General features: G+C 40.2%; 1 long non-coding RNA gene across 1 annotated transcript; it reads left to right on the forward strand.

Moving 5' to 3' along the window:
* Positions 1-11,164: 11,164 nt before the first annotated feature.
* On the forward strand, positions 11,165-22,224 carry LOC140514295 (uncharacterized). Its single transcript, XR_011970534.1, has 4 exons — positions 11,165-11,319; positions 15,539-16,180; positions 19,783-20,434; positions 21,052-22,224. It is a non-coding gene; the product is annotated as an uncharacterized lncRNA (long non-coding RNA).
* The last annotated feature ends 4,035 nt before the right edge of the window (positions 22,225-26,259 follow it).

Here is a 26,259-nt window from a genome sequence, read left to right on the forward strand (position 1 = left end):
ATGATGTTTTGGGGTGGGGGAGGGGAGAGACAGGGAGAAAATTTGAAACTCAAGGTCTTGCGGAAATGAATGTTAAAAACTACAAATAAATAAATAAATTGGATAAAAAAAATTAGGTATCCAGAATAAAGCTGAGACTAAGAAGTAAGTAGAAATATCTCTCTGTAGCCAAAATGCATATCACAAAATTCTTGTACTTAAGGATATAAAACCTCATCAAATAAAAACTCATTCATTTTACTCAAATTTTTTTTTTTAAATGCATGGACTTAAAAAATTTCTAATGCACTCAAGGCAAGAAGCATTCCACATCCATAGAAAGAACTATGGAAATGAATTGCAGATAGAAATAGACCATTTTCTTTTGTATTGTTTTATGGTTTCTCCCATTCATTTTAATTCTTCTTTGCAACAAGCATTTAATAGGAATGTATGTGTAGAAGCTATATAAGATTGTATGCCATCTCAAGGAGGGAGTGGGGAGGGAGGGGGGAATGAGAGGGAGGGAGTGGAAAAAAATCTAAGATATATGGAAGTGATTGTCAAACACTGAAAACAAAATAATCCAATTTAAAAAAAATATTTATTAAATTGTACTGAATGTTCATTGCAATTATACTCTCACATTTTAATCCAAGTAAAATTACATAAAGTTCTTTATTAAAATTATGACAATAAAAAAAATGTTGTGGAGATAGAAGCGGGGGGTTGACAACTGAATGGGTATGTAGGTATGAGAGTAAGAGAGTCAAACTGGGGTGACTGAAAGGATGGGGGTGTTATCCTTAACTTTAATGTCTGTGCATCACACTAGTATGGTCCATGGCCCTTGAAAGAGAGTTCCCTGAGATCCTTTCAAAGGGTCCATGAAATCAAAGATATTTTAATTTATAATATGGCAAATATCAATAGATATAACCCACATAAATGAAAGCTCTCTGGGGCTAGGTTCTCAATGATTTTTAAGAGTGCAAAAGAGCTCTGATTTCACAAAGTCTGGGAACCTCTGATCTCTGACTTTTTCCCCTGACCTTAGCATTGACTCTGTCCCACAGTTCTCCTTCAAATCCATGGAGTGCCTAAGGAAGATTAAGACTAAGCAAGATTCATACAGGATCTGTAGTTAATTACAGAAGATACGTACATCTAAGCATCTCATAAGTATTCTCTCTCTCTCTGTCTCTTTCTCTCTGTCTGTCTCTGTCTCTCTCTCTCTCAAATGGATCAGTGCTTATGCTCTTTCCATTGATATAGATTTTAACCCATCCACCTATCCCATGAGATTCTTGTCCACATTCTTCAAATTTACCTCCAAATGGTTCATCCAACATGCTGGAGGTATTTGATTTTTGTTAAGATTTCAAGGATACATGCATATGTATACACACACACACACACACACACATATGTATATATCCTGTCCATAAATTGTCCCTCATTCTCAGCATAGGATTTATCTTTTTTTAAAGATACATTTCTTTGATGACATCCTTTACTTCAGTTTTATTTTATAGTTCCCTGTTTCTTATGCATTTTAACCTGGTCTTTCACTTTCCATTGATCTCTGAGCAACATTAATTTTCAATTCTTCAAGAACTCTAGTCTTCCATGACTTTATTTCAACATAATTGTTTTCCTCTGTAATAATTCTACGTATTTTGTTAAGTACTTAAAAACATTCTAAGAAAGGGCCATAGATTCTCCCAGACTCCTAAAGAAGGCCCATGATATAGAAAAGTTGAAGAAGCCCCGAACAAGGAGTCCAACCCTTGGACTCTGAACAGGTTCCCCTTCGTAACAGTTGAAATACCTTTGAGGAATGTTTATCTCCATGTTTTATGCTTCTTCTGAGATTTATGATCAGAAGATCATTGAACAAGGTTATAGAACTCTGTTATCATACTTTTCAAGGAATCTTCTATAAGTTTAACATGTACACAGGAAATACCTTTGTTGCAAGAGTCTTTAGTAGCATTTTGCTTATTAAATCAAAAGCTTTTGATGGTCAACAAATTACAGGCATAGTGAGATCTTATCTGCATCTTTCAGTCACCTGTGTGATAGTAAGAATGTGGTCTACAGCAGAATATTGCTTATGAAAGTCTACTTGCTCTCTACCCTCATCAAAGTTGTTACATAAGTTAGTAATTGTTGATATTCACTTAATCTCCTCTTTTGGATATTGATTAGGTCTAAGATATTTTTCCCATATCCAGTGTCATCTTCTCCTTCAGATAACTTATAAATTCAGACCTCAATGATATCTCAATGTGTCACGATCAGCACTGATCTCCTCTATGTATACTTCTTTGACATTTCCAAACAATACTTTCTACATCCAGCCATTTGGACTTGGACCCCGAGATCTAATAAGTTTTTGTCTTCTCTTTCCCAGATTCCAGGCATTCTTCTTTAGTCATTTCCAAATCCTGTCACCACACACGGCCTTCCCATATTCCCTTTCCAATTGTCTGTGTTGTCTTCTACTGGAATATTATCTCCTTGAAAGAAAGGACAGTCTTCGTTTGCTTCAATCTGTATCCCCAGCACAGAGAATGATGTTTGGATGAAAATGCTTTCTCTTTCATTTATAACAGATGTCTTCTATATACACCTGCTCTAATCCAGCTGCTTTTCCTTCCTCCATCCTCTTCAGTACCCTTTCTACCTGCTCTATAAGAAGAACTAAGAGTTAACGACCAAGTATAATGACTCCACTTTCCTTGATGGTAAAAAGTTTGTATATAAATACATGAAAATCTTTTCAGATATTTCTGTCTGTCTTGTGTTTTTATGATCTTTTACACTGCTTATAATCTTCCAATATGCTTCTCTGTAAGCTTTTATAAATGAGTTTATATTCTCAACTGGTGTTGCCCTTGACTGCCAAAATCTGTCTTCTTGGCAAGTACATCAAGTATTTGCTAACAAAGGTACATTTTAAGTTTTTTAATGTATTCATTATGGCAATGTATTTACCTCAATTAAACTTCCACATGAAATTATGAAATGGGTGCCTTTTTTTCTTCCATCCACAATGAATCTGAAACACTCAAATAGATCAAGTTGGAATAGTTTTAATTACACACCATCCCCTTCTGAAAACATTTTAATTCTTCTAGATGGGTACTAATTTTGATCTTTGTAACGACAGATTGGTGTCCTGACTTTCTATGGGCATCTGATTCAAGAATGACTCCACCTCAGTACCAAGTACTATCTCTTAAAATATAGTTAACTTCAATTATGTCCCATACTTTCTCATTCTTGAGTAAAGTATTCATGATGTATATGAATAAGATTTCTCTGCATTCTATACGTTATTGGTTTCTATCATTCCTTACTCTTCATTCCTATGTGCCAGTGCATGTCCTACCCCCATGGCCACCTTTGCACGAAATTCATTGAGCAGCAAAATACTGGTTTAATTTGGAGAGTTTTCTTGAGGTCAAATAATTTCTCAATCTTCAAAAGATATTAATGCATAAACTAATTATTTTTATGGTAGCCTTTTTGCAAAATACTGATCATGAACACTGAACTCAAGATGCTTCAATGCATCCCCACTCTCCTCCACACCCACTACACTCACAGCAGCTAGACCTGACCCAATGTAATGCAACAGAATGTAATGCAGCAGAATGTAACCCCATACCCTGACACCCCACCTGTAGATCCTAACACTAAACTGCATTAATTTGCCAAGACCTCAATAGCCAGTACCACATAAGCATTCTATGCTTCAACAGAACTCTGCAAAAGAACAGAGGAACAAAAGGAACGAGGCAGGACCCATGTCTGAGCATGAAACAGAGCTCAATTCTAAACTCTGACTCTCCACTTTCTCCCGGTTACCCCAATATTCGAACTCCAAATGGGAGAAACTTGCCCAGGATGCAATAGCCACAGCATGATCCAGAAAACTGAGAAAAAGAGGGAACAGGGCAGGATACTGTAAATGGAGGGCTTTTTAGCATTCCCAGGGGGCATGGACTGGACCAGTTCTGTTTCCCCAGAACTTGTTTGGGGACTTAGAGTGCCAGCGTGGGAGGGAATAAGAAAGTACGCAATAGGGGAAAATAAGGGGGAAAAACCTGAAATTACTAAAGATCTCAGGAGAAAGACTTTTAAGCAAAATAGATAAACCAACAACAAAAGACATTAATAGCAGAAGAAAATATGGTCTTCATTTATAAATAATACAAAATCCTGGAGCTTGAGAAGAACATGGGTCGTGCTGTTCCTGAGTGACTTAAAAGACAAAAGAAAATTATGAGAACAGAATTTATAACCTGCCCAACGGACATAATTGGCAGAATGTTGGATTTCACCAAAGAAACAGAAGACAAATGATTGGGAATGCAAATACACAGGCCAATCCAGAAGGACAGAATAAAAAAGCAAATATGCTTTCCATGCAAGCAAAACATAGACACAACCTGACAATCCTAAGTCTCCCAGAAAACAATGAAACAAAATCTGAACACCACAATGCAAGAAAACTGTCCAGAACTCCTGAAAACAGAAAACAAACTACTAGTTGAACAAATCTATAGATCCCCTCCAAAACAAATGAACTCAAGGATGCAAATACTAACACATATAGTGGTTAAATTTAACAATTCCACTGAGAAACAACAAATTCTGCAGGTAGTCAGAAAAAAAAACCAAACAAAACAACAACTTCAAAGGAAAGAAAATCTGAATAACACAGGACTCTTTTGTACTCACCGGAAAATGCAGGCGTGAATGGGATTCTGAGTCTTGAAGAGTAATGAGGCTCAAGGTGTCAAAAAGGTCCATGACACATTTCTTGTTGTCATTGGGTATATAAAACCACCTCTTCCAACTCCTTTATTTGCTCTTCTAAGGAGAACCTAGGAGCCATGGAAGCTGTAACTTTTGTCTCATTCTTTTAGTTTCAAGCAAGAATATCAAGGCTGACAAGGTTCCAACTCTCCTAATAGTATTCAGTTGTACCAGTATCAATTCAATACCCTGACAGGAATCTCACATATGACATGCCAATAACTAAGTTAAAGTTTTACATGTTTCAAGCATGATCTGTCACTCTCCCCTACTCTCCCACCATTCCTGCAGAAGCAGAGTGGGTCACACAGAAACAAGTACCTTTGGATACTTCCTTATCCATGCTCTCCATTTCACCCTGGAATATCCTTCTACCATTAGTGAGTTGCTCCTAGAAGCCTTCATTTTGGGGAAAGGCCCAGGCCAGTCATCTTTCATTTCCCCATCAGTCACGCTTCTGACTTTCTGGACTTCAAAACCATGCCTTAGCGGCAGCCTCACTCTGAAACTGTCCTTAGCAAGTGTTGCCTTCTCACCCTGGAACATCATTCCACCATACTGGTCTCCTCTCTCCGGTGAATTCCTTCCAGTGTCTCCCTCTGAGGGAGTGGCCTAGCCTGGCCAACCTTTATTTTGCTCATGGTTGTATTTCTGACTTTCTGGACTTCAACACCACACACCTGCACCACCTGTTCCTTCACCCTCCTTGATTTTCAGCTCCTTTTTATGTTCCACTCTGTGTGTCAACAAACTGAACACTTCATTCACACATGGATAAACATGTTAGCTACACTGAGACCAGAACAAAAATCTCAGTGGAGACAATATGTAGGTTTTCTGGTGTGTACACGTAACTCCAGTAGAAATAATGCCACTGGCTCTTATATGGATGCTAGCCATATCTATTTACTGACCTGTGTTTTGGAGTCTTTGAAGATGGAGAGACTAGAAATCCAGACAGTACATCTCTTCACAGAGAGAAGGTGAAAGAAATTTACAACCTAACTACAAGTTTAGATCATAAAAATGATGAAAGAAATAAACACATAAAAATGATGAAAGAAATAAAAACTGTCAAACTTTGTGACAGAGTTCTGCTGAGAAATCTTGTTCACAACAGCCATAGGCAGATATCAATGGACAGCCTCTTCATTCTTTGCAGTGGAAAGATGTGGCAACTTGCTTGTTTGTAGAGTTCCCACAAAGTCTCAGGAACAATTTTGTAAAGACAATCTACCACAATGTATTACCGATGAGTGAATTAGTTGAGTGAGTCTAGAATGAAAAGGGAAGATAAATAATTAACAGAAAGAGGGAAAGAAATTCTTTAGAAAAAAGTTGCAGGAAATAATGCCAACCAAACCCTGCCAGAAGAAATCGAGAAAATCTATTTAAAATTATCACAGAGACTTGGGAGTCTTACCTGTCAAGATATACACAGGAATTACATGAATAAAACTACAAAACATTTTATAGAAATAATTATAATCTAACAAGCAGGATGATTTCAGAACAATCTGGAAAGACTTACATGAACTGATGAAAATGAAGTGAGCAAACCAGGAGGACACTGTGCACAGTAACAGCAACACTGTATCATGAAGAACTATGAATGACAACTACTCTCACCAACACAGTGATCCAAGACAATCCCGAATGGACTAATGATACAGCATACTATCCAACTCCAGAGAAAGAACTGATATTGTTTGAATACAGACTGAAGAATGCCATTTCTCACTTTCTTTTATTCAAATCTTCTTATACAAAATGATTAATATGGAAATGTTTGACATCATTGCACATGTATAACCTATATCTAATCTCTGGGAGGGGAGAGGTGCAAGGGGAGAAAGGGATAAAATTTAGAACTCAAAAAATTTTTTAAATGTTAAAAATTGTTTTAACATGCAATTTGGAGAAAAAATAAAATATATTAAAGTAATTATAGTCATAAATAGTTGGATTCAATATAAGAAATGTTATTATTCAAATTTATTTAATCACTACCAAAAGATTAATTTTATAGAATTTTTTTTAAAAATGAAATTTATCTGTAGAAAAAAATGTCAAGAATCTCAAGAGAAATAGTAAAAAAAAAATGGGAAAGAAGGGAGCTTAGCAGTACCAGATTTTAAACTATATTCTACAAAAGAGTCATCAAAATGATTTGGTACTAAGAAGTACAATCAGTGGAACAGATTAGGTACACAACAAAACAAATTAACCTAGTAATCTAGTGTTCAATAATCTAGCACATCCCAGGTAAACAAAACAAAACAAAAATGTTTGGGGGAACTAGACAGCAGTGCAAGAGAAATTAGGTTTAGACAAGTACCTCACACCAAATGGCCTAGGCATAAAAGGTCATATCACAAATTAGAAATAAGGAAAAAGTATCTTTCAGAGAACTATAGAGAAGGGAAAAAATTCATGACCGAATATTAGACAGAGAGGATCCTAGAATACAAAATGGAAAATTTTAATTACGTGAAATGTAAAAATTTTTGTACAAAGAGATCTAATATCCTTTATGATGGAATCTTAATAAAGTTGCCCCCAGCCCTAACATTCTAACTTCCTTACAGGCCCCACTGAACAGTAGGTAGTGCCACTCACCCCTCCTCCCTGCCCCCATCACACACACACTCAATATGCCTAACTTCTTCATATATGACTGCTAGAACAACATATTTCTCACAGAAACAGCAGGTGTGTCCATGCACTCAACCACAATCACACCCATCTAGCCTTAGATAGGACCACAATAAGTCAGCCAATCAGAAAGCAGCACCACCAGGATGCCCAAGGAATATGCGGACCCCAAAACAAAAGAAGGGATTTTCCCTAAGTAGGCACCTGAGCAGTTGTAGTAAAGAACTAACCCAGAGTAAACATATGAGTACTTAATGAGTAAATAATGAGATTTATTATAATATCATTACCATACATACATACTCCCCCAATTGTGTTTTTCTGTTTGCATTGTGGGTAATCACATGTGCAGTTAAACTGTAGTTGGGACCCCTCCCCTATTCCCTAATCCCTTAACACACCTTCCTGCCTTTTTAATATTCATAATTTCTTATGTAATTGCATCTTTACACTATAAAAGTTCATCTTGCTTTCAATGAAGTCACTGGTTCCTCTTGCAACTTAGCCCGCTTCATGAGAGGCATCAGTCTCAGTAACTCCCTACACTTGGATTAGAGGGTGTCTGACTCGGAATTCTTTGAGACAGCTCCACCACAACTCATCATAAAACTGCAACAGCTTTTGGGGTTCCCAGGTGGGCAGAGTCTAAACCACAACACTTACGATAAGAAATAAAATAGCTAAGAAAAAAAATCTTTTGAGCAAATATCTCTGATAAAGGTCTCATTACTATTACCATTCTCATGATAAGTACAAACTGTCAAAGAACAGGAATAGTTGGGACAGTTCTCAAAAGAAAAAATCCAGTTGTTGGATGCACTGTGTGTGTAAACAGGCACAATGGAATTCTGCTGGTGGAGCCATAGATTAGTCCAACCATTTTATAAGGCAATCGGTGGAGCGATGCTCTCAAAGTTATTAAACTGTGTGGAACCTTTGACCCAGCAATACCAGTGTTAGACTTATATCTCAAGGAAATCAAAGAAAGAAGAATTATGTTATACACAACGTATACAGATATGTAATATGTCCATATATCTACATATACAGAAAAATATGTAGCATCTTTTTGTGGTGGCAGAGAAGCAGAGTCTAAGGGGATGCAACTAAATTAGATAATGGCTAAAAAAATTACGTATATGAGTTAATGAAAAAACTCTTGCACTACAAGAAATGAAAAGATAGTTTCTGAAAAGACTGCAAGGATTGCTGCAGAACTCAATTGTGAGTCCAGAGGAACAACAAGGAAGCATGCTACCCATCTCCTGATACAGAGAAAATGCCTAATATGCAGAGTAAACCACACATTCTTAGACATGATCAATAGGGGAATGTGTTTTGGTCAACTAGGCTTATTTTTTATGAGTTTTGCTTTTTTGGAGTTAAGGGAAGGTATAGTGAGAGAGGGGGAAAAAAATAAAGACTGATCAATGAAAATAAAATGAACTTAAAAATCTATGCCTAAAAGTCAATCAGGAAAAAATCAAATATCTCTAAAAGGCCTTTAAATTGCTTCTTGATCTTAAAACAAGCTATTTTTTAAAATGGTTTGTTATACATTCATATACATATACATATATAGATAATTTGAAATAGCCATAACTACAACCATAGACAAAGAGGCCACTCCTGTGACAAGATTTCGTCCTCCATACTCATGGCAATCTGAGCCACTGGAAAGTACTCAAGACTTCAAGCACTGAAAATGAATTACAAATTATCAATTGTACTCTTAATAAGGTTCCACTGACCACATTCCTACTTTATAGAGGCAAAGGTATGTTCAAATGAAAGACAGGAACCCATCAAGCTTATAAACCCATTACTTACAAACTATATAACCACGTAATATGTTGTTGAGTTTCAAGAAAATTGTGATTCCGCTGTTTCAGTCTCATCTAACTCTCTGTGATCCTATTTAGGGATTTTCTTGGCAAAGGTACTGAAGTCATTTGCCATTTCCTTCTCCAGCTCAATTTACAGATGAGGAACTGAGGTAAACAGGGCAAAGTGACATGCCCAGGGTCACACAGCTAGTAGGTATCAAGTCACATTTGAACCCAGGGTTAGATAAGCGTTACCTCAGGCCTTGCACTCCATCCACTGTGCAAATATGTAAAATGTCTATACAATATAGATCTGTCTGCATGAGGTGTCTAAATGTACAGACACAGCTTGTGGGGAGTGTACGGATATGATGTGAAACCTCTCTGTGGAGGACGAGAGGCAAGGGAATGTCCATGGCAGGTTAAGTGGCCTGGAGTCTAGAAGCCCTGAGCTCAAATCCTACTTGTCTTATCCTGGGCAATCTCTTAACCTCTGTCTCTCTCAGTTTCCTCAACTGTAAAATAAGGACAGTAACAGCACCTACCTCCCAAGGTTGTGAGGATCAAAGGAGATATGTGTGAATCACCGAGCACAAACACTGGCACGCTCTAGGGCTGTGTTCCCCCTGCACTCTTTCCCCAGCCCTCCGGCCATGCATCTTTCAGAAGCTATGGCTTACAATCCCTTCTCCTAGGTATTTCTGTATCGGTGACACGGCAGGGCTGCTTACAAATCTTCCAGTATGCAGGTGACGAGGAGCCAACGCAAGGGAAGGCAAGCCCAAGGAGCATCAGAAGGCTCTAAGCACTCTTCTTCAGTCTCCGAGTGGGACGTCAGGTCAGAATTTGACCTGGTCCAGAAAAATGATGGTTAGAGCTCAGCAGAAAAGCCACCTTCCTGGTCTCTCTTCACGGCCCTCGGTTAGCCTCTCCCCACCAAATGCAGCTTACGCAAAGAACATCAAAGAAAGCACAAAGCGGGTGAGTCTCTTTATCCAAGCCAAAGTGGCGCACAGAAACTGGAGTCCGACAGCTCGGAAGGCACCAGAAGATGCCCACGTGTGAAGCAGCTGTCCAGCCGGAGCGAGAGCATCTCCCCGGCCAAAGCAAGAGAGGAGGAGGGGAGCTTTCCTCCAAGAGACCGGCTGGAAGTCAGTCCCACGCTTAGCCGGCTTCCTCCCCAGTCAGCCAGCATTCGGTACAGACTTACTGCCCCAAGCGCTAGGGACGCCAAGAGTCACAAGGCCAGTCCCTGCTGTCCAGAAGCTCTTGGTCCGACGGGGGCGATGACCTACAGACAGCCACGTCCGTACCAGGTCCACACGGGACAGACTGGGGTAACCTCCGAGGGCAGCGAGCCCGAGGAGGGCCGGGAGAGGCCTCCTGCCACAAGATGGGGCTTGAAGGAAGCCAGGGGGCAGACACGAGGAGGGAGGGGGCAGATGGAGCGTCACTGGATCCAAGAGGGCACGGAGCAGAGCCAAGGCGGGAAAGGCGGGAGGACCCTGCGCGAGGGCTTCTGGGTAGTTTTCGAGGGGCGGGGAGAAGAGGAGACGAAAGTGGGAGGGGACAGGGCAGCATGGAGCCCACTGGAGGTCATCCCCCATCCCCCCCCACCTGCACCCTGGGCCCCTCGAGGCCACCGGATACCTCCAGTGCTTTCTACAGTGGTCTGGAGAGAGAGGGCCCTTAGAGGGTGGCGCTGGGAGTTCCCACACCGCCAGGGCTTCTGGGTAGAGGGTGATGGCAAAGCCACACCCACACTTCCTGTCCTGGGTCAGAGCCACGTGCCGAGCCCCGGCAGCTGCAGCTGCTCCCAGGACCCGCAGGGGGCGCCCTAACGGGAGCGCGGCCTACGGCGCTTCATGCCTGGACTTCCGCGGGCCCTCCTCTGAGGGCCGGACTCTCCTCGGGGAGGCTCCGGGGCCTCTTGGGCCTGAGGGAGCTGAGGTCTGCCCCTGCGGCCTTCGAGGCCCCTTTCTTGGTTTCACGGCCTCGTTAGAAGGATGGAAGGTCCCAGAGGCGGCGGGTGAGAGGCCGGTGGGGGCGGGGCGGAGCGGGGGCGGGGCACGCCTTCCCACCTGGGTGGGGGTGGGGAGGAGAGCTTTCAAACGTCTTTCGTCTCTTCAAACACAGCCCAGGCCTGGGGGCTCTGTCTCCTCTGGCTAGTAAGGGGGCGGGGGGGAGGGGAGGAGGAACAAGGGGTGGCCATGAGCTGAGGCCTGAAGAAGGGGGCAGCGGAGGAGGGCCGGACATGTGCCCAGCGTGGAGGCAGGAGATGCCGCAAACCGTCACCCAGTTCTACGGAAATGTGCGAAAGGCAGTGAGCGTGAATACCCGCAGGCGTGGGCGGGGCACGATCCGGGCCGGGCTGGAGGCCCCCGCGTGTTTTCCCCACGAGGGTCTCAGAGGGCAGGACGGTGGCAGAATGCCGCCTTGTTTTGGCAGCCGTGCCGTGGGTGCGGGGGTGTGATGAGGAAAGTCCGTGGGGGGCAGAGGGCAGACCGCCAGGCCCGATGGAGGAGGGCGTGAGGGGGCAGGAAGAGGCCCGAGTGAGGGCAAGGACAGCTCCGTCCGGACACGTTGGCCTGCGGTGCTTGGAGGACATCGGGGTGACGTCATGTGGCGTTCAGTGAGAGCGCGGGGCGGGACTCTGCTTGTGGAGCGCCCTTTATCAACCAGATGGAGCCCGCCTCCGACCCGCGGATGCCCACCCCTGGATGCCCGGCCGGAACAGGGGAGTCAGCGGTCACCCAGAAGCTTAACTTCAGAGTGATCCAGCAAGGAGGCGACTGGGATCCCCGTGTGGGGCCCCGGGGGCCCAGGGCAGCTGGGGGCGCTCTCGGTGCTGACGCCACAGCTTGCATGGAGCTGGGTTCCGACGAGGACGGGGAGCCGCTACAACGAGGCAAGTCTGATCCTTAGCAGAGCCTCCTGACTGGACCACGGATGCAGAAGGGGCTTGTCTGAGCTCGGAGAGCACCTTGGTGCTGCCCAAAGCCGTGCAATCATCGTGTGAAGCAATTCTTGGGCTGTGCTGTGGCTGAGGTCGTCCAGAGATGGTTGTTATGCCAAGCGCGGGCACAGCTTGCTTGCTGAGCCTTAGCTCTGGAAAACAGGGTGTCTCCTAATATTGTGACACCTTCCAAAAGATACCTGATGAATCCTTTTGATTCACGATTTGATTTGACTTGATTCAGGGTGGATGAGCTCATCCGCATGTGGAAATAGAGGGAAAAGACCAGATGGCACACTGTGGATCTTTGGGAAAAACTCAAGATTAAGGTGGCAAGACATAGATGATGATCTAGCAAAGGAGACGAGAAGGATGTGTAGGAGACGTGGAAGGGAATAATTTCACAGAAGCTAAAGAAGGAAGAAGCATCGTGGAGGAAAGAGGATGGACAAGGGGCAAAATCTTCAAAGAAAAGTAGGGACTGAGAAAATGTTTTCAGGTTTGTAAGTTAAGACATTGTTGATAACTTTGGAAAGAGCTGTTTCAGTGGAATGGTGGGATCAAATGCTACTGAGACTTGGAATGTACATTTTTTTCTAGTCTGTTTATGAAAAAAAGGAGATACATTCCATGATCACTTTTTAAAAAGCTAATTATTGTTAACTAGATGGCAATTAGGCAGGGATTTGCTGGTGTAGCACCAAGCGCTATTCACAGAGCCCATGGCAGCCATGAATGTCGTGGCACAGTTCTGAATCGCAAAATACCACAGACTTTCCACATGGAAGGCGGAACCAAAACATTTATTCGGACCTAAATCCATCCCAGCAACAAAAATCTATACACAATAACCATGCAGAGGACATCCCCAACCATCTCCAAAGCTTTCCCCTGCTAGGTTTCCCACAAAGCAGGTTCATGAAACAAATCACAAGCAATTACAAAATCACTCATGCTAGTCAGCTGCATGTTGGCCTGCATCCTTCCTAGCTCAGACTGCTCTCAAGACTAACTTCTTCTCAGCTCTGCTCCAGCTCCACCTCTTCCTGTTCCACCCATTCAACAAACTCCTCCCACCACAGGCTCCACACAACTCATACTCATATAACTCAGGCTTCCATGTGACCTTACCTTTACAGCTGGCTGCAGTTCTTAAGGTCTCTCATGTGGATTGTTAAATTTTCATTTTGAGCGTTTATACATCAGAAATCTACAAATACTCCAAACTAAACTGATTTATTGTTTTGTTGATTTTCTAGACTTAAGAGGGGGAAAGTCACAATGTGGAAGGGATAACTGTATATAAATGATAAAGGAAATGTTAATAATTCATTTTAAAGTATCTTTTCAGAGAACCAATTGTTAAACATTTACCAGTATACCCCCAGTAGCACAGAGCTTGGCATGTAGTAGGTACTTAATGAATGATAGTTAACTGACTGACTTACCTAGGTTGGGACAAAAAATGTCTAAAGCTCCTCTGTCTACTTATCCATCCTCATTACTCACCTACATCCTAGCCAGTGCAAGCATGATCCTCAAACCCATCTTTCCACATTTATGCTGATAAGGGAGGACTCACCCCAGACAAAAGAGTGGTCAACCTGCCAACAGGCCCCAGGCAAAACGTATGCTGCCTTTACTCTTAAGACACAACTCCTGTGTTAGGACTGGGTGCCTCCCAGTCTCATCCTTCAAACCCTTTCCCTGTATCAGCTTGGGGTGGGGGGTGGGGCGTGGAGGGAGAAGGTCCAGGGTGTTGGAGCTGTAGTGACAAGAGATAAATAGATGTGTGCCTCAGATTTCCCCAGGCCCTGGAGGATAGGATGGGGTAGATGAACAGCATTTATAGGAGGAGCCCTCTTATTGACACTGACTACCCCTGAAGGCGTAGAGGACCAATTTGGTGCTCTGTATATTTGCTTTACCTGGTACATTGCCCCACTCACCCCATGCTGATTATGGCTCAGGTTAGGTGTTAGGACTTATAGTTCATTTTGCTAATTACCTAAATTTTGTGCATTCAAGTAGAAACTTGAGGATGCATGTTTTAATTCTGACTTCTTTCATGTACCTTGTGGTCTGTGAACTTCTGGGAAGTTCTGGAAGTTCTGGGAATCCCAGTTACTAATCTTTTTCATTACCCTTTACCTTAATAGATACAAGTGGGTAGTTTTCTTCCTATCTTCTTTTAATTTGAAAGCCAGAGTTCTTAGCCTTTTTTGTGCTGTGGTCCTCTTTGACAGCCTGGTGAAGAAACCCACAGACCTCTTCTCAGATTAGTGTTTCTTTTAATTAATCATTGAAGGAAATGGTAGTTAGAGGTTAGTGAAAATAATTCTTTACTCCATCCAAGTTCACAAATTCCCTGAAACTTATACATGGACCCCCAGATTGAGAACTAGGATTTAGAGGCCTTTTGATTAGATTTGAAAGAAAACAGGCAAACACATTCTTAATAGACTTCATTCAGTTCACTTCCTGACCAAGAGCCTTATGTTACCATAAGTTAAGTTATGGTCCAGAAATCTGAATCCCATTCACGGAGGCTATTTTTTTTTAAAGTTAATTTTTATCTCTATATTTTGGTTTTATATTATCTTTATTTATGAATATTTCCTCCCTGTGTCCCCAACAAGAAGTCTCTTGTGACAGTTTTTTTTTTTTATGAGGAAAAAAGTTAAACAAAACTAATGGACACATCAACCTAGTGTGACATTATACAGTTAACCCTTACACATCATGTTAGGTGTGTGGAGCCCTGTGATCTGGAAAATCTGTGTAAAATTTTTTGGCTTTTTTTCATACCAGAAATACTTTGTGGGAAGAAGGAAAGCTCAGAGTGGCTTGGTTAAATCACAAGTTTCCGTGATTACTATTTCTGTAATGCAAGGGGCCCCATTATCAGTTCTTAGCATGAATGAAAGAATAAGTAAAACTTGTGAGTTGCTCGATTCTATCAGGAGTGAAGTTGTTGGAGGTTTGGTAAGGGCTATCATGGAAGAAACTCCAGAGCACTGAATGGATTTTCCAGTCCCAACATCAAAAGAAAACATTCTTTAATAGGTGTGGGTAGATTTGCTGTGGAGGATGTGGAACAGAAAAGGTAGAATATTCTGTTAAGAATAACATTTTTTTAGGCTCACAGGAGGGGGTGGGGGGAAAGAAATCCCAAATGGGAAACCTGAGCAAGGCTAAAAGGTGAGAGAGTACATGTCTACCATTCCTGACCTTTCAAGGCAGATGGTTCACCAATAAGTAAAACTGACTTACTATTCATTCTCTTTCTCAGGAGTGTCAAAGGAGTATTTCTAAGCCATCATGACTCCAGTTAGGAGATGATCATTGAGAAACAACAGGAAAATAAGACTTCCTCCTCTTACAGTTCTTAATGTCTCTTAACTCTCCAAGACTAAAAATCAGACAGTCAGAAGCATCTGCTACTTAGTGGGAACTATGAAGAGACTGACCATTCCTCAGGAGACTGATGCCGGATTGGAGTCACATTTATGATGTAGAACTGAGGGTCCATAAGGGAAGATTCTCTTCCCCAAAGTGTATCCATCATTGATCAGCTGCTGAGATCATCCTGAAAGAATGCTCTGAGGAAACAAAAGAATTACAGATAGGCAGTCTCTCAAGGGACATCAGCCAGAGACCATGATTCATTTATAGAATGATTGCAACAGACAATAACTAGCACTATTTGGTTTTCTAGTGTTTTCTCACTTTAGAGATCCTTAGATAACGTATTCTGCATAGGATAAAAGAGCATTAATTTCTAATTTAAAAAATATTACAAATGAAAAAAGTAATATCTAGCAAAATTGGGGCCACAGTGAAGAAAGTGAGAGTCTAAATCAGCAAGAAAAAATCATCCTGAGCATTTAGGACCACCAGGGGAAGGACAAGAGGATAAAAGGAGAAGGTCAAGGTAAAGAAACGTTGTAGCGGTATCACACTGGAAATCATTTTGCTCCACAGTTCTTTAAGATGGAGAGAGTAAAGAGTCAGTTGGGGCTGCCTCGTGAAGAGAATAGACTTTCCCTACCACAGTGTCACCCATCCAGCCACATTGTAACTTGCATTACAGGCCAGGGCTGCTTGGCTCTCCTATCATTCATAGCACACATGAATGAAAAACAGTTGTTAATCATTTGCTATGTGAAAATTAATGTGCTAATAATAAATTCAGGGGATTCCAAGAGAAAGGTTAGCCAGTCCCTACTCTCAAGGAGTTCCCGTTCTAATAGGAGGAAACATATTGGAGGGTTCCTCCTTTCATAGCATCTGCTGGTCTCATTTCATTGAACCAGAACATAGAGGCAAGCTTCGAATGGACCCAACCAATTAGAGGTGATAAGGCTATATTGGGGGATAAGAAGCTTCATATTTACTTATGTGTAATGCCTCAGAATATTATGATAGAGTTTGCTCCTTAAAGTGTGTATACCATGCAGCTCTTCTATGATCACATTGATGAAGAGGCTGGACTTTGGTCCTTCCTAATATGAAGAAATAAGTTTATTCCTGTTTGTGGCCTGTCAGTTTTTTATTCTTTTCTCACTTCAAAGAACCCTATCCCTGGGGTCAGAATATAAACTTAGCATTTAACTTTGCACCCAGCTCTTTGGAAAAAAAAGTGTTATCAGCTTTCAGGTCCAGGATTCAAGGGAGGCATTTTTCAGATAAGCTAGAGACTGATCAGTCTTAGAAAATGAAGGTAAATGATGAATATAATCACTGTAGAGCATAAAGACACACACATGCACACAATTATTTCCCTATTCCAATAAAAGGGTTTTCTAACTAAATACCAGACAAATACTAAAGCATGTTTGTATATAAGGGGATATACAATAAATAAGTGATACTGTCCTTAGTAGGAAATCTAGTTATCTACTCTTAGTAACTGTTAGTAAAACATGTCTCTTTGTAAAAACAGCTTTCAGGTTTTCTTTCATCATGTTTTGGATTAGAGTAACAAGGGAAAATATCTTAAAGAAAACAAATGTGGAAGCACAGAAGTTTTTTTTTACTGCTGTTAAAAGGGGGTAGAAGCAACATTCTCTTTCATTGCTCAGTATAAGTGAAGAAAAGTAACCTCTTAACCAGAAGTAAAATTACATATATACTTGCGTGTGTATGTGTAGAAAGGAATCAGCATTACTGATTTATAAAAGTTAGGATAATGCAGGTAGATACTTTTAACAAGTATCCCTAAAGGAGTTCTTAAGGAGGAGAAGGGATATCAGACTGTCAAACAGAGCCATCATTCCCTCTAGTGATTGTCCCAGAGGGGCATTGATAAAACCTTCCTAAGATCATCATCTTGGAATTCAGGAAGACTATGGTTAACTACTCATTCCCTCAGTTGATTCCCTTAAGAATCTGAAAATGTATTATTTAAAAGAGAAAAGAAAAAGCAACAGTACTTTTTACTTCTATCTTAACAGGATGGTTGCAATAGTTAAAGTACAGAGAAGCTTGAAAGGAAAAGGAGGTAGTCACTTTAAAATATCAAATAGCCTGAAGCTAGAAGAAAGACATTATTAACTGAGATAGTTTTTTCTTACTCATCTCTGAATCTGGCTTTGTGACCTCCATCTCTCTCTATGGTTGATTATTTAAAGCCAAGTAGAACAAATTATAAATGGTTTATTTTAATGCTTTATATGACAGAGTGATTCCATTTGTGGTAGACAAATGCTGGGGAAAATCCAAGTAGTAAAATAGTATAATTTTTAATAACTGTTTTACAAAGGGGAAATTCAGACCACGGTGGTGTTCTGATTGCTAGAAATCAGAGAGATAGTGAGTGATAGAGTCAGTTTCAACTCACATTTGCTGATGTCAAGTAGATTAATTTTCTTTTTGAGGTACCTCAAGACTTGGAATTCCTTTTGCACAGTTATCTAGCTGTGTAAAGCTTATAACTCTTTGGGCTGGTAAATTGTTAAGAGGAAGGATGAGTGGAAATTTAAAAGAACAGATTAATAGAGAAAAGTGATTCTGGAGAATTCTTGGATTCTCCATTTGTACAATAGGGAGATTGGGTATGGGGTAAAAAAAAAAAAAGCCAGGACACAAGAGGTAGGAAATGGAAGTAATTGCCTGTGGTACAGTACCTGGGGACCTGAAGACACATTTTATCTTAATACCCTTGAATGTATATACTTTCAAAACCATACTATTCTTTGACCCAATCCCTACAGGCATTTATTTTATCATAAATCATACATCTATTAAAGTCTCTTAGGACCCAGGGCACACATGGGAGATACATTTGTTAGGTTGTAAGAGGTTAAGAAGAGAGTGAGAGGAGAGAAAGTAGAATCATTTATTGTAAACAATCTTTTCAAGGAACTTAGCTACAGAGGGCAGAAAACTTATAGTTAGTGGGGATGGAAGGATCAGATGAGGATTTTTTTTCAGGATGGGGGAGACTTGGGCATGTAGTCCAGAAATGAGCCAATAGATAAGGTGAAATTGAAAATCAGTGAAAGAGTAGCGATGCCTGACGAGGCATCCTATTGGAGGAGACAGGTTGGAATGGGATCACTTGAACAAGTAAAAGGATTAACCTTTGTAAAGAATAAGGTTATTTTATCATGTGAGAGTGGGGTGAAAGAGGAGATAGTTGCATCTGAGTGATAGGAGATGAGGAAGAGCAGACAAGAAGCAGCTCATGATGAATGACCTCAATTTTTTCTGTAAAATGATATGTTCCCCCATTATCTCCCACTCTGAACAATATTTCTAATAAGTATGTTCAGACTAGTTAACCACTAACTTGAGGTTAACAGTTTATAAAGACAAAAAATAAATGTTTAAAATAGAGTTGTAAACAGACTTTCCCTTTGCCCAGAAGGAAAATGTGTCAGGTTCACAAGATGGAGCTCTAGGGGAATAAAGCAGATACAGAATTATTGTCTTGGGGTTCAGTTTGGTAGGATTCTAACCACTCAATTTCTGTCCCAACACTCTTCCCACTCTTCCATCCTGTTCTTCATTCAGCCTCTCACATTCTCCCCATCCTTCCATAGTCTTCTACTTTATTGAATTGATTACAATAAACAATGACTAATTCTTGGTTTCAGTTGCTCTAGTCTTGTATTTAAGGAAAATAAATAATTTCTTTAAAAGGTTTGCATTATGGTCTAGAAAAGGAAAAAGAGAACTAGATCAAGGTACTCAGGGCTTTTATTCTGTTATTAAGTAGGAGTTACCTTTCAGTTCTATTTTATAAGTGTTGCCCCCTCAACCATTTCATTTTCCACAGTGACTAGTTCAAAGTAGAAAATAAATATAATGAAGCAGGAAAAGAATAAGGGACAGCTAATATCTTCCTAACCTAAAATACCTATTGTCCCCAGTTCAGTAGAGGGAAGATAAGGTTATCCTGGTTCTGTCAGCTGCTGAAGACTGAAACTAGTATGTCCGACCCCATCAGAGAGCCCCTACAGCAACACAGCTGTCCTATTTTTAAAGAGAAGGAAGAAATAAACTCATTAAATTTTCCTTTATTTTTTGCAGAATCTTTTCTCAAAGAAAAGACATCATCTCAGTCTTCCCAGAGGAACCCCAGCAAGACCTCAATAAAAGGTTTACCTCTTCCCTCACCTTGTCTTCTTGAAACGACAATAAAAAATCGCAGACCAAAGAAAAGGAGAAATGGGTTAGCTGTGCATACTACACTCATGTCAGAACTGTGAATATATAAAGGTTAATTTGGAATCTCAGGCTAGATTCTGGTCTGTTTTGGGAGAAGTGTTGGGTCTCTGCTCTTTCCTCCAATAGCAAGCACTGTCATGACTGTTTGCAGAGATTCTGATAAAGAGACCATTAAAGAGGATCTAGACCTATGGGTAGCAAAAGTGAACTCAACAACTCGGCCTTTCTAGTAGGAGTAATAAGGGGAAATAAGGGCAACAATTCTTCAGTGGAGGCTAAGGGCTGCCAGTAACTACTCCTGCATGGAACAGTACTGCCTCAGCATTCTTTGTCTTAGAAGCTCTCATCGATCACTTGCTGTTGGAAGTGAAAGGGGTTTTCAACATCCAGGCACAATATGAGGACACAGTGGAGATGAGACCTACTAGGAAAAAGAGAAGAAGAACAAGCATCCTTAAGGAGGCCTTTTTCATTTACGTTATCTTTAGGAGAATGGAGCGGCCTTTATAAGAAGGTGAAGTAGATTAATAAAGAGCATCGGGGCTATGCATTTAAGAACTTACACAATTCCTTTTTGGATAAAGTATGTTAAGATTTGGCTTGTTATGACAAATAATGCTGCTTTGAATATCATTATACATAAGAGTATATTCACACCCAATCGCAGAAACTTTTAACCTACGTAATGAAATCTTTGAGGCAAAAGGTGTAGACAGAATTTGTTATAGAATTCCAAATTGATTACTAGAATGGTTGAGCCAATTTACAGATCTCCTAACCTGCCTTTCCAAGGCGATTCAGTACTAAATTTTCCCATCTTAAGAAAAATTAATTTGATGACTGTGAGGTGATTCCACAGAATTTTTTAAGTTTGCATTCTGTATTTTTGGTGATTTGAACACCTCTTTACCTTGTTGTTGATAGCTGTGAACAATGTGTGTATTGACTCTTAATCTAATTGATAGAAATCAATTCTCATATAGACTTTGGATGTTATACTGTTATATAGTATAGAGATAGTAATTTTTGTTCTGTCCTCTAGGGTCAAGTACAACAAACTAATCTCTCTGACATCTGACAAATATAGTTACACATCCATTATAAGGTGCTGTTGTTTTTTTTTTTTTCCAGGCCAACTTTGCCAGTGCCTTCAGTTGATTCTCATGCAGCATCATCTATAGTTGCAACATCTTCCTGTTCTTCTTTTACTGGATGTGCTCCAACTTCTCTAACTCCTTGCTCAAATACGATATGTAAACTGAAAATAATACTTTCTACATGGGCTTGAAGACTTAAGACCTCAAGGATATTAGGAAATTTACTAAATTTCCCCTTTACTTCCTTTTCCCTAATGCTTTCTATAAGCTTCTCAGATGTTGGGAGAAAATCTGAATGTTTGGGCATTAAAGGAGGGCAACCGGGAACTGGAAGGACAAAGAAGTTTGGAGTATTTTTCTCCAGCCTCAAAGATACTTCTTGCGAGGTATTGATCATACGAGAGAATCTACCTTTTTCTAAAGTGAAGAAGAGATGAAGTCTAGTACCCGCCCTAATTGAGGTAGAACTAAAGGCTGGCACCATCTATTGGGAAGATCAGGTCAGCTTCCCAAGCTAGCATTTTGTTCCTCACTGGGGTAGATACAGTGGAGCTTTTTAACTAAAGAGCTGAAAATGTGTTGACTAGCCCAAAGCCTGTAACCTAGGGGGTTTCTCTCTAAAAAGAGCAATAACTCTTCCCAAAGGCAGCAGCTGGAGAGGCATTAGAACAAGACAGAGCTTCAGGATATGGCCACTAAAAACTTGGAGCTGTGGCAGACTGTTGGCATTTCAAACAACATATCATTGAAATTCTGTCTACATGAGTTGTCAGGATTAAAGTAACTTCTGATATTTCTTCTGAGAGAAAAAAAAGTTAAATACTTGTAATCTGTACCGTCCCCTGTAAGGTGATGTAAAAAAAAAAAAAAGTGGTGATCTACATGGATTTGTGATAAAGAAGAACCAACTTGCCACGATTTGTCACTGTTTAACCAGCATTGGTACTTGATGACAAGTTCCATATCTTTGGATAGAAATATTCTTAGAGCAGAACTTTACCATAGATATGGCCAAGGCATATCTAATGGAAAGATCCCTTGAGAACAGATTTTTTAAAAATTTTTTCTCGATAAACAAGCAAGTTATTTGGCCTTCTGAGTGAATTTGTTCACCCTGATTCTGTACCCTATCAAAACAATTGGTGCCAACACCCAACAGGCATATCCATTTTTGTCAATTAATAAAATGGCATTGTGGTTAGTCTCATGTAAGTTTGTTTAGTATGGATAATTTCCCTTAAACTTCATCACCTCTGAGTGGATGGCACTTCTGCTCTTTAACATCCCATATCCAATATATTGCCAAGACCTGTGTATTTTACCTTTATAACATGTCTTGAATACGTTCCCTTCTATCTTCTGCCTCTACCATCACATTGATACAGGCCCTTATCACCTCGTGCTTCTTTAGTCATGCCCCACTCCTCATGACCCCATTGGGGTTTTCTTGGCAAAGATACTAGTGTAGTTTGTTATTTCCTTCTCCAGGGTTCCTATTTTACAGTTGAGGAAACTAAGACAAACAGGTTAAGTGACTTGCCCAGGGTCATGTAGCTAATGAGGCTGCACCACCTAGCTTCCTCATAACCTCACACTTAGACTGCTACAACAGCATGCTAGTCTGTCTACCTGCCTCAAGTCTCTCCTCACTCCAGTCCATCCTGCATTCAGTCTGCAAAGTATTTTTTTTTCTAAAGCACAGGTCTGATCATCTAATTCTGCTTGATAAACTCAAGTATGTCCCTGTTGCCTCCAGAATCAAATACAAAATCCTCTGTTTAGTAGTGCTTTATAGCCTATTCTCTTTCTCCCAGCTTGCCAGTCTTCTTACACCTTATATCCCACTATCATACTCCTCACTCCAGTGACACTGACCTCCTTAATGTTTCATGATCAAGAAACGCCAATTCAGCTCCAAGCATTTTCTGTGACTGTTGCCCCCCCGCCACCTGAAATGATCCCCCACCTCTTCACCTACCAACTTCCTTGGCTTCCTCCAAGTTCCAGCTAAAATCCCATCTTCTACAGGAAGCCTTTCCCAACCCCTCAGAACTCCAATGCCTTAGATAATCTTTTCAATATTTCCTATTTATCCTGTATACAGCTTGTCCTATTTGTTTACTTGTTATCTCCCCCATTACATTGTGAGCTTCTTGAAAGCAAGGCTGCTCTTTCACATCTCTTTTTGTATTCCCAGTGCTTAGAACATAGTAGACATTTAATAAACATTTATTGACTTCCTGATTGACTTGACCTTTGAAGATGAGCATCAGACTTTGTGTAACTCCACTGGGTTTCTGCTGCTAATATAGATGCCACTTGAGCAGTCAGCTAGTCTCCCTCATCGGACCATGTCTTACTTTAACATCTGTATTGTTCTTAATGCTTTTCAAAACTCTTCCAAATTCATCATTCTTATTTGAGTCTTGAATAGACTCCCAGAAGGAGGGAAAGTAGGTATTATTCCAGTTTTACTGATGAGAAAACTGAGGCTCAGAGAGTTAAAATAAATTTACATTACCTCTAATTTGTGACAGAATTGCCACTAGATCAAAAATAATCAAAGCTTTCTTTTGTTAAAAAATTGTTCAATATAGAGTACTTACTAAATGCTAAGCCAATTAGATATTTTTATTGGGATAATACATATACATATGCATATAAGTACATATATAACCTATAAACATATATACATACATACATACATAACATATATATATATACATACACACACGCACACACAGTATGAAAGAATCCCTATCCCAAACTTATGTAAACTCAAAAAATCCTTTCCTAGAGAATCATACTCTCCTTCCTACTGATCATTTTACGATAGAGATAAGGTCTGAATATGAGATTTCATTCTGTAGAGAGCTGCTGGAAAGGAGCCTCCCCTACCAATTTAGTGCTTTCTTTGTACCTTATAGTCTTACATGATATGATCACCTTGCACCTTATTGTTTTTAGAACATTGTGGTCTTAATTCTTCTCTTTTCAGGAGAATAGTCTGGTTAAATATAGCTAAAATATGTCAGCACTCCTTTTTAGTGTCATTCATCACCCCTTTCTACTCTAAGCCATTAAAGGAACGTCTAACCCTTTTCTATACTGCTGAGTTTTACAGAGATTTTTCTCTCAGACTGCTACCCATTCTCCTTTATTGTGCTCCTCGTCAACCCCAACTGGGAAAATTTAGCATTATTTTAGTGCTGAAAAATAGGCACACTATGTGACACATGTCAAGGAACCAATTCTTTATGTTCTATCATCTCCCCAAAGCCCTATATTCTCTCAAATAGTTTCTTTAGCAGCACTTCAGAAGTGATAAGTGGGTCCCTAATATTTTCTGATATCCTTCCTAAAGATCTTCTGACTTAGTACCTCTACAGTGGACTTATCTTACTTACTCACTGAACTCCAAATAGACCAATTTTGAGGGAAGAGCACAATTCATGAAATAATGAAATTCAGGTCTCATTTCTGGCTTTGCCAGCTTCCTCTATCCCTAGTGCCTAACTAGACACATGGCTCTCTCCTCAAAGACGAAGGGAAAGGAAGCAAGCATTTATTAAGCACCTACTATATGATGCAGTGTACTAAGCCTTTTACAAATATCTCATTTAATCCTTACACTAAAGATCTATTATCATCTGTATTTTACAGTAGAAGAAACTGAGGTAGGCAGTGGTTAAATGTCTTACCCAAGGCTACACAGCTAGTAAATGTCTGAGGTCAATTTGAACTCAGGTCATCCTGACTCCAAGTGCATTACTCTATTCACTGAGCCACCTAGCTGGTTCTTGTTCTGTCATTTCAGTTGTGACCCCTTTTGGGGTTTTCTTGGCAAAGATACTGGAGTGGTTTGCCATTTTGTTCTCCAGCTCATTTGACAGATGAGGAAACTGAGGCAAACAGGGTTAGGTGACATAACCAGATAAGTGAACTCAGTCTTCCAGACTCCAGGCCTGGCACTCTCTCCATAGTACCACCTAGGTGCCTAATTGAAAGCAAAGTTATATGCTGTCCTAGGCTAGAGATCTCAGTCTGGAAATCCATAAGGAATCTATGATTATTAAACATATATCAATTATAGTTACACAGCTAACATGTGAATTCCTTGAAGACAGTCCTAAAATCATAGTCCTTACTTGGACACCAAAAGACCTATTTTGTGTTAAGACCTCTATATCTTTCCTCAATTCAATATGCATCCCTTGCCAAAGGGATGTACAAATCAGAACTTATCATATGTCATGGTGGACACTTAATCAGACCCTTAGTGAAAAATAAACCCTCTCCTGTTCTTAGACTGCACAGTGGACTAGAATTAGCCTCCCTCCTCCTTTATTTCAAGATTGTCTGGGTTTTCTGTTAGGAATAGTTGGGTATTATGGGCTCTTCCTCACATTTCTGAATTGTTTCCATCTATAAAATAACACTGAACTAGATGACTTCTAGGTCCATCTTCACCTATAAAAACCATGAACCGTGGTCCTATGATCTATATAGGTCCATGCTCTAGTGACACAGAGAAATGATAAAAATTAGAATGGATCACCCTGTTTACCTCTTAGGTCATTTTTATGGTAGGCAAGATTGCAGTATTGGAATGAATTTTTCTTTGGTCAATTCATTTTTTAAAAAATTTAAATTAAACTTAATTTAAATATATTTAATTATCTAAGGTTGGATCTTTTTCCCTTGTGTAGACTAGAATGGAGTGACTGGCTACTCACAAGCCTAATCTTAGTACTGATTGACAGAGGCTTTCCATTTCCTTCCTGGTCCAGTTCTGCCTTCTGTCGTGACTGAAAGAAGAAATGACTGAGGAAACAAAGGTTCAATTGTCTGAGCATATCAATTTATTAAGAAATACATGCCAATTGCCCAAAACAAACCAGGACTAGACCTCATCAGCTAAGGCCTGGATCTGTGAATACAGGGTGAGATAGACTTTTCATACATTAAAAACAATCAAATAAGGCCAATTAATTAAAAGGAAACAATACAGCATTGGGTAATCTGATTTCTAATTGGATAAAAAATCGGAAACTTTCCAAGTTGGGAAAGGGAGAGCAAACAGGTGCAATTCTCTGAATTCAGAAAAAGAGGTATTTCACTCCCCCCAAGTATCAGTGAACAGCCCAAAGGAATATAGAAGCAACTGACTGATCAATATGGGACCAGTTTTCAGATAAGACATATGGGTTGCTTGAGATATACAATTGTGACAGCCCACTCT

This window comes from Notamacropus eugenii, chromosome 7, assembly GCF_028372415.1.
Source record: "Notamacropus eugenii isolate mMacEug1 chromosome 7, mMacEug1.pri_v2, whole genome shotgun sequence".
Classification (NCBI taxonomy): Eukaryota; Metazoa; Chordata; class Mammalia; order Diprotodontia; family Macropodidae; genus Notamacropus; species Notamacropus eugenii.